Source organism: Tachypleus tridentatus, chromosome 9, assembly GCF_004210375.1.
Source record: "Tachypleus tridentatus isolate NWPU-2018 chromosome 9, ASM421037v1, whole genome shotgun sequence".
Taxonomy (NCBI): Eukaryota; Metazoa; Arthropoda; class Merostomata; order Xiphosura; family Limulidae; genus Tachypleus; species Tachypleus tridentatus.
The window spans coordinates 102,754,830-102,770,922 of record NC_134833.1 but is presented as its reverse complement, the minus strand read 5'-3'; the positions used below and the strand labels follow the sequence as shown (position 1 = coordinate 102,770,922).

The 16,093-nt window shown below is 33.4% G+C and overlaps 1 protein-coding gene across 1 annotated transcript in view; it reads right to left on the bottom strand.

Annotated features, from left to right (window-relative positions):
* The window catches only part of LOC143225920 (MICAL-like protein 1), a 36,412-nt gene extending 22,626 nt beyond the window's left edge, over window positions 1–13,786 (bottom strand). Inside the window, exon 1 of the mRNA XM_076456159.1 lies at window positions 13,507–13,786. The gene's annotated coding sequence lies outside the window, so the exon portion shown is untranslated. The remainder of the gene's footprint in view (window positions 1–13,506) is intronic.
* Between the last annotated feature and the right edge of the window lie 2,307 nt (window positions 13,787–16,093).

Sequence of the window (16,093 nt, the reverse complement as noted above, 5' to 3'; positions counted from 1 at the left end):
AGTGTACGTTACGAATTAGGAAAATGTGAGTGTAAAAACAGCTTTGATGGAATAAAGAGTCCGTATTGTTACGCATTATAACAGATCCTGGACGAGTCTCCAATCTGTTATATTATTAACGCTACGCATTACGATTTCAAATAGTCGGAAGTTTTAATTATAATTTAGCAGTTACTTGAATTTCAATATATATCAAATTTATGATATTTACTGACAGGATTGATACACACTATTTTCTTTAATAACACAAATATATTTTAATATACAAACAATAATACAATTCATAATAATGGTTATTACAAATAATGATTTAAATTTAACAGTTTTTAACGGTTATTAAAATAGTTATTGCAAATAATGATTTATATAAACAGCCTCACAAACTTTAAAACAATAAGTATTATATCCAGTCTAGAACTAAACATTTTATCGACGATCCAGGTCCATGACGAACAAATTAACTTTGAGTTGGTTTTGTTACACTTCGCTTGAGCTAGCTAACTTGGTTGGCCTCACGTCGCTGACTTTTTGAAGACGTTTAATGTCCTCGTAGAAATACTAACGTCCAGAGATGTTTAACGTCCTAATCAAATTCTATAGTTTTTCCGATTAATACGTGTTAATCACAATTATAGCTTCCAAGGCTTATGGTACACTGGTTGCAGCTGATAAATAATATTCTGTCTCTCGGCGCGTTGGTTTATTTAATTTAAGGCGAGATCCTCGAACGTTCAACAAAGTTCGAAATCACATAAAAATCAAATGTTATTGATTCTTGACATCGAAAACATTTTACATATTTAGAGAAAAGGCGGGGCTTGCATAATATACGTCACATGGATCAAACTAAAACACACGTAAGTGTTAAAATGAACTTATAATGATAAATTAGGTACAGTATCTAAACAAAAATATATATTTTATCCTTTATCATTAAATTCTTATCAAACCCAGCTACCAATGCAGATACGACCTGTAAATTAGCTGGTAATCAGTATAGCTAATTTAATGTGTATGTATATTCTCATATGCCATTTAGTGAAACATGTCCTTAAATTTATACTTTAAAATGGCAAACAATGAAACACATCCTTGCATGCATCCTTTCAAATATCAGATAGTAAAATATATCATTGACTGCATACTTTAAAACATCAAACAGTGGAACATATCCTTGAAAGTATCCTCTCACACTTCAAGTAGTGAAACATATCCTTGCATATATCCTTTAAAACGTCAAATGATAAAACATATCTTGGTATGTATTCTTGTAAATGTCAAGTAGTGAAGCATATCTTTGAATGTATTCTTTGTAACGTCAAGTAGCGAAAGATATACTTGCATGTATGTTTTAAATGTCAGGTGGTAAAATATATCTATGCATGCATTCTTTTAAATGTCAAATCGTGAGACATATCCTTGAATGCATCCTTTTAAACGTCAGACAGTGAAACATATCCTTACATGTATCCTCTCACACTTCAAGTCTCGAAATATATTCATATATATATCCCTCCAAACATCGGTTAGTGAAATACATCTTTACATGTATCCTTTGTAGCGTCAAGCAGCGAAATACATTTTTGCATGTATGCTTTTAAACGTTAAATAGTGAAATATAGCATTAAGTTTTGAAACAACATGAAAACTGTTGTCCCACTTCGGCTGTTTCATCTTCTAAACTAAATTTAAAACTTATTAAAGCCAGCCCTTATCATTCTTTTACTTATCAAACGTTTTGTTAAAAATCACTTAAATTTATTATCTCTATGATATCCGAAGACAACTTATTCGAAAGGCAAATCACCTTGTTAGTAAAATGAAACTGTCTCAGCTGAAGGTGACTCCTACCTTGCCAATGTTTATATTTGTGTCTTCTAGCCCTACTATCTCCATCGTTAAATATGAAAAAAGTGATGCATTAACACTACCAATTCTCTTAACAAACTTAAACACTTTAATCAGATCCTCCCTAACTCTTCTTTTCAAAAGAGAAAACAATCTGAGAGGATTTAAGCTCTCCTAGTATAACAACCCTTCCACCCCAGGCACTACTCTGGTAACCATCCTCTGAACCCTTTCCTTCAAATTTGTCTCTAGTATTTCTGAAGATACAACCGAAAATTCTACTTGGCCTACTACTAGCAACATCACATTACTTGGAAGACTTTAGAAACTGATCGACTATTATACTAAGATCCCTTTCCTTCAAGAGATTGTTAAGGTTATTCCCATCCAAATTATACTTATAATTAAAATTATGATAACCCACATCCATTACCTTGTATTTATTATTAGTAAAACTCATCTGCCATTTATTTGTCCAACTCACTAAATGATTAAATTATTTTTTTAATCAGCAGCATCCTCTTCACAGCTAGCAACACCCAAAGTCTTAATATCATTTGCAAATTTAAGTAAGTTATTGTTCATTCTTCATCTATGTCTTTGACGTCAATCAAAAAGAGTAAAGATCCTAAAACTGAACTTCGAAATACCCCGCAAATGACATTAATCCACTGTAACAACCCACTGCTTTCTTTCATCCAGTTTGTTAACTTATCCCCCACATTAATAGAGATAATTTTGTACAAGTCTTTTATGTGGCACTTTGTCAAATGGTTTCTGAAAATTCAGATATACTAAATCTACACCCTTACTCTCATCAAGCTAAACAGTAACCTTTTCAAACCTTTAAGGCAAGATTTTGCCTCAGTGAGACCATATTGGTTATCCAATAAAATTCTAGACTTTGTTAAATAACTTTGCAAACATCTTTTAACAGACTTTCCAAAACGTTTCCCACGACTGAGGTAAGACTAATGGATTAGTAATTATCAGGTTTTATCACATCTTTTGAAAAGAGGAGTTACATTAACTAACTTCCAATCCTCTGGTACCAGCCTACTATTCAAGGGCTTACAAAAATAGTAGTAAGTGGCTCACATATCCAGTCTTTAATTTCCTTCAAAGTTATTGTGGAAATATTATTTGGCCAGGAGCCTCATCATTTTTAAACTTCCCAGCTTCTCTTAGCCAGCTCAGGTTTATTTCAGCCATCTTGTTTGATCTCATTTTCATTTATCATGTTTAAAATGTGGAATAATGATTAAATCTTCCTTAGTAAACAACCGAAGAAAAAGCAAAATTTAATAACACAACCATCTCATGATCGTCAAATACTAGCCTTCATTTATCACCCCTCAAGGGTCCTACTCATATTCTTTCATTTTATTTACTTAAAGAAAATGTTCTTTCATGTACATATAGAAAACTTTATTGTTATTTTTACAATTTCAGCCAACCTTTTCTTATATAATCTTTCTGAGGTCCTAATTTCCTGTTTCGCCAAATAGTTTTACATCCTTTATTCTTCTAAGTCTCCTGTCATACCAGTCGATTTAAATTTTTAAAATGTATGATGCTTTTCTTTAACCTTATCTCTTAAACATTTTGTGAGTCAACCTGTTTTTTACTTGCAGTTACCTTATTCTTGCTATATAGAATATATTTACCTTAAAATTTTAAAACGTTATCTTTAACATTTTTTCCATATCTGATCAATGTCTCCAAATAGTTCAGCCGCCCAATTCATAACAGATAATTCTTGTCACATCTCTTCAAAATTTGCTTTTTTGAAACTTGTAATCAAAATATCATTATTACTTATTTCCATATGCAACAAAACATCAAACCTAATAGAGCAATCATCACTTGTACACTGATTTTCTCCAGCTGATGTAAGCTCTCGATCATTTTTATAATTGAAGTTAACACTAAATCTAAAATAACGTTTTTAGTATGTTCCTTAACTAATTGGTAAAGAAATCCATCCTAAAAAGTTTCTACAAAAGCAAAACAAAACACAACTTTCTTTCGAATGGTTTAACTCTAGTTTTTCCCAATCTACATAACTGAAATTAAGATTACCCGTAATTATGACTTGATTAGCAGCTGAAATCTTAACCGCATTGCACTATGTTTGATTTACTTAATTTGAACAGGATGTAACTCACATTTTACACATGAAGCCACTCCACCTCTCTTTAATCTTTGATCCCAATTAAATAGCTTATAACCCCGTATTTTAAAGAGCTTTATGTCATCAAAATCATCTACGTTTAACCATGTTTCTGTTATTTCCAATGTATTAAAATCCTCCATTTCTACCAAAGTACTAAAATATCTATTTAATTTTTATATTTTTATTATTACAATAGTAACAATTAAGCCTGACCTTATAACTACTTCTCCACTAATTTCCTATGCTAAACTTGCTGAAAGTTATTGTCAGCTGATGTATCCTTTACATGTGAAAGCGTTAATTCTCTTCTGAAATCCTACTGCCAGTTACCACATTCTATACTTATCTTTATTTATTGATTTTACCTTAATTATGATAACCTACAACTTCTCCTCCAACCTAAATATTAAACACAAAAATTGGACATCTTTATTACTATCTTCCTTAAAGATACGTACCAGTCCAGAGTTCCCAAATAAAACCCACTCATTGCACCCATTATACCTAATAAACTGTGACCGCTTAACTCCTACACTAGCCTTAACCATTGTATTTATACTTATATTCTGAAAATAAACACTTAATTCCAAATACAAGTAGACTATTGTTAATACTGTTTCTATTAGATCTAATGTTTAAGAACCAATTAAATTTCTTTACCATTTACCACAACTTTGTCTTTACAGTAAAGCAATGAAGCTTATTTTTAATTATCTAGAACTTAGAGAAGAAAGATTCTTAAAACACCAAGAGACAATAAACTAGTTTTCAGTTTGTATTTAGTTAATAAAACAGTGTATTTATCCTGTTTTATAATTTACCACTAAGTTGAAATATACCTAAGCCCAAGGTACCATTACATATACTAAATCTATTTTAAGGTTGCAGTAAAATTCACACCACTAAACATTAAGTTAAAACTTTGTCCTACTTGCGTTTACCAAAATTACAATAGCTTGATATTATTTTGTTATTTAATCCAAATTATTACAAATTATAATGTTAATGTTAAATATATTTTAGAAAATTATAACAGAATAAGAGACTTTTTAACGTCTTTCCTCTTCAATCGCAAGTATCCTTTCAAACATCAAGAGTTAAATATATCTTTCTCTATATCCTTTAAAACAGAGAAACATATTCTTAAATGTATCCTCTCACACTTCAAGTAGTGCGGCTCGGCATGGCCAGGTGGTTAAGGAACTCGACTCCTAATCGGAGGGTCGTGGGTTCAAATCTCCGTCACACCAAACACACTTGCCCTTTCAGCCATGAGTGGGTTATAATGTGACATCAATCCCACTATTTGTTAGTAAAAGAGTAGCCCAAGAGTTAGCAATGAGCAGTGATGACTACCTGCCTTCCCTCTAGTCTTACACTGCTAAATTAGGGACGGCTAGCGCAGACAGCCTTCGTGTAGCTTTGCGCGAAATTCAAAAACAAATATGATCAACTCAGGATTAAGGCAAGGGCTTACGGGGCTGAAGCCCAGGGCCTTACACTAGTTAGGGTGTCTCAAACTATGACTCTAAATGTATTGCACGTCGAGGTTCTGTATCGAGGGGGCATCTATAAGTTGAAAAGCCTAGGGCCATTAAAACCCTTAATTCAGGCTTGCGTACGATTGCACTAAATATTTCTCCCCATTTAATGTCTACCACAGGGAAAATGCCTCCTATAACTTAGATTGAGATATGTAAAGAGTATTTAAGGACAATATGCCTCTAATAACTTAATCAAGTGAAAAGTGTTTATTTCGACAACGAAAACAACGAGTAGATAAAAAGAATAGAATACTAGAAACTTTGTAGAAAAGAGAAGAGTCAACATAGTTACTTACATAATGTATTAACCCTAATCTCTAGATGTAAATAATCTAGCCTTTCCAGGAAATATAAATAAAAAAACAACAAACAACCCAAACTTCAAGTAGTGAAACATATCCTTTCTAATATCTTTTAAAACGTTACATAATAAAACATATCTCCGTATATATCTGTTAACACATCAAAAAGTGAAATATATCTTTGCCTTTATCTTTTAAACGCCAAGTAGTGAAATACATCTTTGCATGTATCCTTTCAACCATCAAGTAGTGACACATATATTTCCCTGTATCCTTTTAAACGTCAGTTGATGAAACGTATTCTTTCAAACGTCATTTGATAAAACATATTTTCGCATATATCCTTTTAAACGTGAACAGTTAAAATGCATCATTACGTATATACTTTGAAACATCAGATAATAAAATATATATATATGCATGCATCCTGTTAAACGTAAAGAGGTGAAATGCATATTACGTATATACTTTGAAACATCAGATAATAAAATATATATATGCATATATCCTGTTAAACGTGAAGAGGTGAAATACATCATTACGTATATACTTTGAAACATCAGATAATAAAACATATATTTGCATATATCCTGTTAAACGTCAAATGCAGAAACACATCCGTGCATGGATCCTTTAAAATGTTAGGTAGTGATAATAAAACATTTGTATGTACCTTTTAAACAAGTAGTGAAACATATACTTGTATTATCGTTTCAAGTATCAACGGGAAAACATATTCTAACACGTATCCTTTCACACTTGAAGTAGTGAAATATATTCATGTATTTATCCTTTCAAATGTCAAATACTAAAACATATATTTGAATGTAATTTTTTTAGTTCTGAAGTAGTAGAACATATCTTTACATGTATCTTCTCAAACTTCAAGTAGTGAACCATATCCTTGTACGTGTTCTTTCAAACGTCAGAAAATGAAACATATCTTTGCTTGTATCCTTTTAAACGTCAAGTTGTTATCTGTATCCTGTTATACATTTGCTAATTAAACATGTCTTTGCATGTATACTTTTAATAGTCAAGTAGCGAAACATATCGTTGTATGTATCTTTTTTAAACATATAGTAGTGAAACATATCTTTATATGTATCCTTTCAAATGTCAAGAGGTAAAACATATTTTTGCCTGTATCTTTCTAAATGTTATTTAATAAAACTTATACTTGCATATCCTTTTAAACGTCAAGTGATTAAACATACCCTTGAATGTATTCTCTGCAACGTCAGATAATAAAACGTACTCTTGTATACGTACTTTTAAAAGTTAAATAGCGAAACATATCCTTGCATATATCTTCTAAAACGTCAGGTAATAAAACACATCTTTGTGGGTATCCTTTTAAACCTGAAGTCGTGAAACATACCCTTACATTTTATCTTTTAAATGTCAGTTGATGAAACATATCCTTGCAAATGTTATTTAATAAAACATATATTTGTATAACCTTTTACACGTCAAGTAGCGAAATATGTTTTTCCATATATCCTTTCAATGGTTTAGCTGTGAAACATATCCATGTATATATCCTTTGAAGCGACAAATAATAAAATATATCTTTGCATGCATACTTCCAAAGGTCAAGTTGCGAAACATATCCATGTATATATCCTTTCAAACGTCAAATAATAAAATATATCCCTGGATTTATCCTTTTAAACGCTAGATAATGAACTTATATTTGCATGTATCTTGTTAAACGTTAATTTGTGAAACATATTATTGAACATATCCTTTCACACTTCAAGCAGTGAAAGAGTGCCTTATGGTCATAGCTATCATTCTCATGTAATAACACATCTTGTGATATAAGAGATCAAGAACCTGCTATTAAACACACTTTGAATACACATATGCAGTCGTACAACTCTAAAGCTAACCATTAAACTTTACTAAATTACACGCATTCGTTGAACCGAACTTATTTCTGCCTACGTGCTGAAATTATAGGAATGCAAGCACGCTATGCCGTGGGGATACAGTTTCTTTGACCTTTCAATATAGGGAAGCACTATTTCCAGGGGTTAATCTCTATTCACGTTGAATAAGGATTGTTTTCTATTTTGGTGCCATGATAACGTGGGAGGAAAATGTAATCAAAACATCCTACATGGATGTTGTTGTTTTTTCTTTAACGAGTCCGCAGAATTTTTTCCTACACGGTTTGAAAATAAAACACACATGTATCATTTTTTTACACCATCTGGGGATTAAATTATTGTGGTGAAACATGGATTGAATGTACGTTAAGTTAAGCATGAAACATCTCAGTAGGTTTTGTTTTGAATTTCGCGCAAAGCTACACGAGGGCTATCTGTGCTAGCCGTCTCTAATTTTGCAGCGTAAGATAGGCGGGAAGGCAGCTACTCATTACCACCCATACGTCTACGTATTGCTTTATTTTTATATCTATATCTATTCTCGTTTCGAACTCAAAACATATTGTTATGATATTATGTCTTAAAAATTAAAGCAACTGATATATCACTGTTTCTAACAAAATATTCTCACATATGTTGTTAGATACTGATAAAGTTTATTCTGATTTTATACTTGAATGTTTCTATCTCAGTAGTCGGGCCACTGTGAGACAGCGTTAAGTCTGTGGTCTTATAACGCTAAAATAAGGGGTTTGATTCCCTTCGTTGGACACAGCAGATAGCCTGATGTGGCTTTGCAATTAGAAAATCCCATACGCTCGGCAGAAGACAGAATAAATATCTCACAGCTAGAGGGTATATTCTCTTAACAAATGGCTAGCAATATTAATGATAGCTTTAGCAGGTAGTTCTGTTGACTGTCAAAGTTCATGAATACTTTTATTTCAGGGGAAATGGATATTTATTCTTGTCCCTCTTTTTCAAAATGCATCAAGATATTTAAATATTATTATTAATCTCAACCAAGTATCATCTTATACTATATAGGAGTTAATCAGCCACGTCAGAGACTTCTAAAATTTATACAGTCATTTCTGGTTGAGAATCCTGACCAGAAAGAAGGCAACAAATCAGCAACATTCACCGCTTAGTATTAAGACATGCTTTTACTGAAGGATGTAATATAAGAGCCATAATTTGACCACCATCTTACTACGACTGAAAGTGTAGAGAGTGTCAGAAGCATATTGAAGGTAGAACTTTAAATATTCCACACTTCAACCCAATACGCTAATAACAAGCTCATTCCTGGGAAGGGTTGGTTGATTGGTTTGGTGTTTTACGGCGCAAAGCAACAAAGCTATCTGCTCCCCTGGCGAGGGAAGTTAGCATCTTTGTTATGTTGGTAATAGACAGAAGCAGACAAGATCACAATACTTTTACAAACAATAGGTTAAGCTATTAATTTTTCTAAAAACTTTGTGTCAACACAAATAAAAAGTATATATATTTAAAAGCTGTATAAAGAACAGGTAGAAACTTTAAAATACCTAACAAGTGTTTTTTTGAGCGTGACATAGAAAAATGTAGCAACGTTCCCACAAGAATTATATCACATCAGTTCAAAAAATTATATGAAAACCTATCGTAATGTACTGTAGAAAATATGGTAAACTGAAGATCATTTGCTAATTTTGGTAAAAAATAAGTGAACAGAAAAACTGTGTTTGATTAAGTGAATAATTAATTGTTAACCAAATGCCAGTTTTTGATTTTTTTGTTCAGAATTGACAAAGTTTAGATTCAAAATTGTGTGGAAAACCATAAAAAGGCCTACTTTGCAAACGGTCTCCGATGATATTGAATTAATAGACTAGAAGGAAAACAGACAATAAATTTAATGACCTACAATTAGTCAAGTGGAACTTGAGGATTTATAACTATGCCGATCCCTGAGATGGGCACAGTGTGCATGATCTATTTCGCACCTTTACACTTAAAACACAGCAAACAAAGTAAACTGAATAAAACCATGGTAGGCCGGAATATAAACGTATTTTTAGATATAAGAAATAAATAATCTAGTCAAATAATTACTAGTAAACGAAGTTACGTTTCGTAATGATAGAAAAGTGTGAACCATGTTCGAATCACAGTAGATTATGAATATTGTACTTAACACAGAGGAGTGTGAACCATATGTAGAGCACAGAGGAGTATTGTGAGCTTTTTGTGGAGCACAGAAGAGTATTGTGAGCCACATGTGGAGCACAGAGGAGTGTTGTGAGCCATATGTAGAGTACAAAGGAGTGTTGTGAACCATATCCGGAACACAAAGGAGTGTTATGAACCATATCCGGAAAACAGATATTTCTCTTTCCTTCCCAAAACCTAGCAAAAAGCACTATATAATTTGAAAAAAAATTAAAATGTATTAAAAATAATGTACCACCAGTAATGTTTGTTTTACATTAATGAAGACGATAATAAAACGGTTAAAATAAAAAATTAACAAAATACAAACTAAAATGAAAAATTGTTTGAAAACTAGTGACAATGAAAAACTGTGGTTTCTAATTCGTAAAACTTTTTTTTTTAATTTCTCCGCTGTTCTATTACAAAACTAATAAGTTGGTGATACAGTGGTGCAGGCGTATGCTAAAAGGATATAAATGAAGTCTGTCTTTTGAATTTCGCACAAAGCTACTCGAGGGCAATCTGTGCCAGCCGTCCCTAATTTAGCAGTGTAAGACTAGAGGGAAGGCAGTTATTCATCACCACCCACTTGAGCTACTCTGTTACCAACGAATAGTGGGATTGACCGTCACATTATAACGCCCCCACGGCTGAAAGGGCGAGCATGTTTGGTGCGATGGGGATGCGAACTCGCGACCCTCAGATTACGAGTCGCACGCCTTAACACGCTTGGCCATGCCGGGCCTGATATACGTGAATACAAAACAATGCTCTTCGGGTGCAAGAGAGTAATAAACATATATATTTATACAGGATGGATTTGCTGTTTGCTTCACCAATGGTGTATTGACTCATTTAAAATAATAAAATTATTTATTTATTTGATTCTTTCATATCCTGCATTTATCAAGTCTAAAGGGAAATGTTAATCGAATAACATGTGTGAGAAATGTACATAGCCAATGAATCGACAAATATACCTAATGCTTTATTCTGTTACAACATTTTAGAATGAAGTAACGCCGATATTTTTTTTACTTATTTTCTCATGCGTGTGGTTGAAATCGGACATAGTTTAGGGTAAAACTACTTTTATTTATTCGCAGAAAGTTCCCAAAACGTGCTGAAACGTCGTTCCAGTTCGTTCCACCATGTCTCTAATCGACCACCGCTGGGACAGCGATAAGTCCAAGGATTTATAACGCTAAAATCATGAGTTCGATTCATTTTGGTGGACACAAAAGATAGCCTGATGTGGCTTTCCTATAAGAAACACACACACGTCTCTAACTCTGAGCACAGGGAAGTATGAACCATATCACGAACATAATATAGTATAAACTATATTCTTTGCACAGAAGTGTATAAATAATATTACAGAGAGGAGTATGAATAATATTCGGAGCACAGAAGAATATAAACCTATTACAATGTCGATTGTTTCAGGAAAATGAAGTGCTGTGTTAAATGTTTTACCAACTTTATATGTTTTTATGTATAGAATATAGGAATAGTATTTTTGCAATTTGTATTTAGTGTTATAACAGTTACATTTCTTTATAATCATCGACTACGCTTGAAAGTCTATTTTTGATTTTAACACGTACGGATATTTTCAAGCGTATGTTTTATTTTGTAGTTCCGTGTGCAGTTCATGGCCATTTGGCTATGTATATAAGGACCAATAAGGACTATGTTAATTATTACCACGAAGACAACTACCATTCATGAGAAATTTGCTATTCAGACTATGAAGATTTTTATTTTATGTTGTACAAATAACTCCTTAATTTGTGTTCTCAATGATGCTTATTCTTCAAAATGCTGTTGGGGCAAGGCGTAGCCTACTTGTTAGCGTGCTGATTCCAAATGTTATGGTTCGGGTCCCGTTGCGGCAAAGTCTCACTCCCTAGCTGTGGGGCTGTGATGCCTTAAAACTGTGACGGTCAAATCCCACTATTAAGTTAGAATAGTCTAAATGTTGGAGGTAAGTGTTGATAAGTTACTTTTCCTTTAGTCTATCAGTTCAAAATTGGGGATGGGTTACGTTGTACAAATATCCAAAACAAAGAAATAAAACTTTGGAAATAAAATTGATTTAATGTTCATATAAAACAAGATGAAATCCTCAACAGCCGTAACACTTTATATTCTTTCAGTCGGGATTAGAGGAAATTAATATATTAGACCTTACGTTGTACAAATATTCAAAACAAAGAAATAAAACTTTGGAAATAAAACTGATTTAATGTTCATATAAAACAAGATGAAATCCTCAACAGCCGTAACACTTATATTCTTTCAGTCGGGATTAGAGGAAATTAATATATTAGACCTTTGTTGGCCCGGCATGGCCAAGCGTGTTAAGGCGTGCGATTCGTAATCTGAGGGTCCCGGTTTCGCATCCCCGTCGCGCCAAACATGCTCGCCCTTTTAGTCGTGGAGGCGATATAATGTGACGGTCAATCCCACTATTCGTTAGTAAAAGAGTAGTCCAAGAGTTGGCGGTGGGTGGTGATGACTAGCTGTCTTCCATCTAGTCTTACACGCTAAATTAGGGACGGCTAGCACAGATAGCCCTCGAGTAGCTTTGTGCGAATTTCAAAAAAAAAAAAAAGACCTTTGTTCCCTCTTTATTAGCTATATTTTTGTGCGCTACCAATACCAAGCACGAGGCGTGCTTATAACCGACTTAATGTTATTTTTCATCAGGATTTCTACTACTTTATCCTCAAATTGAAATTATTTTAAGCAGTATTAGAATAAAATAATCTATGAGGCAATGGGCATGATTAAATACATCAATCTAAAAGGACCTCCTGAGTCCAAAACTGTGATTACATCTCATGTCGGTGGAGAGATGACGGAGTTAGACCAAAAACGTTTGTATTTAGAAAACAAGTTGAGAGCAATTCTATGAACCGCTCAGCAGCGACTAAAAACGAAAGAGTTTATGAATTACAGTTTTATTGATAACGTTTCTTCACACTACAGTAACAAAGTAAGCAATATTGTGTGGCAACTTGTAAAAAATAATTTAGATCACGGATAGGGTAAAAAATTAACAACTGAATATTAAACTACTATAAGCTGACAGCAGTGCGATTAATTTTGGGAATAACATAAGTTTTTACTTCATCTTTCCAGTGACTCAACAACACTTGACGGCTTATTACGTTTAAAACTGGATTTTGATCCCCCGAAGGGTACACAACTGATAGCTCACTATGTATCTTACAACTCCTTGTGCAGTTTTAAAAATAATTTTTATTAGTTTAATATACACGATAAGTTAATTGAACCGAAATGTAAACTGTCTATTGTCAAAGTTAAACACATCAATATTTTCTGTTGTTGTTTTTCAAAAACCACTGAAATTACGTATGGTGTCGGACATTAATAAAGGTAAGTACATATATTTTTATACGGAGTATGATCTTGTGTCACGTGACTGATAAAAAAAAAAAGAGACTTATCACTTCCGCGACTCTATTCAGTCTTTGATTCCAAAATTAATTATTTTCCCGTCAAATATCGTTCCTTACCTTGTTTGTGTAACTTGATTTCAGATGCTGGAAAATCCTGGACGAACTAAGTTGGACTTGGTAATATAATACGAATACCCAAGCTAAAGAGGAGGATACGTGTAGCCAACCGACCGACCACATCAACAATAGTGATCTGCTAAACCTGACTCTAGCGGTCGGCGGTTGTTACCCCGCTGTCATAGAACATCCACTCGTTCGCATTTAACGGTCATTGCCCTCTGGTCTCTCCTGCTACAGATACTTCTAAAAAACCGCGCGCTTTTGCTCGAGGCTGTAGCTCAATTGCGTTTCTACCAGTTCATTTTAAATTACGACCCGTTGATCTGTTCAGTGAGCGACCGCTTCTCGTTGTCATGACAACAGGTATGATCCATGAAGGAAACAATTTGTTCCAATACACTTTCATAAATTGGTAACACATAAAAACTAAGCAAAAATTGAACGGGCGTGTATACCTGTGTCACGGTCGCTGAACATAACAAGCTTAAATTTAAGTTTTGACAAGACTAGTTTTTACCAGTATGTAATCTACAAAGAGTAATTTTGCGGAAAAAAGTTGAAATAATCTGCTTGCTTCTTTTCTCAAGCTGTGTTTAGTCAATTTATTCAGTTTGTGGACTTTTTTAAGTAGACGTCTATGCTTTTTTGATGTTGAGCGATATTCTGGACTGTATGTTGTCTGAAGACGGAACCAACGCAGGATAAATCTGTAAAAACAGCCCACATGTTCTGTTTAAATCGTCGTACTTGTGGAAGTGTTACACAATATAAAAACCTTACCTGGGTAACAACTGTGTAGTGACACGGCAGAGAAACGGTAGCATGACTAGTTTGTAATGCGGTTCATGTAGTTATTTGTAATAAAGCACGAAGCTACACAATGGCTATCTATGCTCTACTCACCACGGGTATCGAAACCCGGATTATAGCGTTATAAGTCTGCAAACATACCGCTGTGTCACTGGTGGCATTTTATAGACTAGTAAGCATAAAACTTCCCCATAAAATGTTGTGATCCATACTAAATGAGTGATTCGAGAAACTTATTCAGGAAAAGATGAATGATAGCATTGAACTTTTCAACAAGGATAAGCTCTCGACAAGTTACCTCTCAGTGAACACCATTTTCTAAAAAAAACAATTATTTAGTTCTCAATCAAGATGGCGTCCAATAAGCCTCACCTCTCTCAGTCATTAAGGTTTGGTTGGAATATAGAACCTTCCTTATTGTTAAACTCACTCAACATCTAGTCATATCTTTCTAATATATATCGTTCTTAAGAGCAGTCCCTTCCCCCCACCCCCAAAAAAAAAATGTCGGATTTCGATGGCAGCAGTAGGTAGGACATGGCCTATTGTATAACATTATGTGGCTTAATAACAAACCAAGAAACAAAATCTCTGGAAAATTGAAGCATTTAGTGCATCAAAACATCAAGTAGTGGATATTGATAAACCTAGAAACATGTCAAATCTTAAATAAAATTGATGAAATGTTATAAGATGTTGTATTACAGTTTTTTTTTTCAATACGATACTTAGTTGATTCAAAAACGAACATGACACTTTTATATCTCTGACATGGGCTTTCCCTAACTGCAGTGATCTGTGGCTAAGTATGAAGCATATCTTTTTGTCTGGGTGTTAACAAAGAGTCCAGGCAAAAATATCAGTTTCGGTAGTCATGTTGGATGTCTTAAGTGTGTAATTGAAGATCTGTTTATTCGATTTTCTTGCCAATATTTGTATTGAACCAATTATAGATGAAGTGCTCAAATTCTTAGTCAGTGGACTGGATTTTCTATTTTCATTTGTGAGATCATTCTGTGGACAAGATTCTTTCGTGTGATATTTCAGATATCCACACCCTCTTTCATTGTTTATATGATAATTCAGAAGATCATATTCTTTCCACTCTTTGTGTGATAATTCAGGGCATATTTTTTTCCACTATTTGTGTGATAAATTGCTGGACTGTGTTATTTTCGTATAATAATCCAGCATCTGTAATTTATTTACTTATGTGAAAATTCATGGACTGTATTATTATTTTTTCTTTTGGGGAACTTCAGTGAAATGTATTATTTTTGTGTGTGTAATGATTCAACGAACTGTATTCTATTTCTTCCTATTATAATTCGCCCCCAGTAGCACAGAGGAATGTTTGCGGACTCACACCGCAAGAAACCGGGTTTTGATACCCGTGGTGGATAAACCACAGATAGCCCATTTACTATGTGCTTAATTTAAGAAAAACAAGCAACAAACAAACCTATGATGGTTCAACAAACTTATTTTTCATGTAATAATCAATTAGACTGTGTTATCGTTTGTGTAATAATTCATTGAACTGCATGTTTTTGTGTGATAATTCTGTGTCTGTATTCTCTTTGTTGATGAGATGATTAAGTTGAAGGTATACTCTGTTTTCTCTTGTGTGATAGTTCAGTTGACCTTATGACCGTTTAGGTATCGTAACGTGGTTTACTTTGTTATCTTTGTTTATGTGTTAATTCAGTGGATTGTGTTTTATTTTATTATATAATTCATTCAATTGTGTTATCTTTAACTGTGATAATTTAGT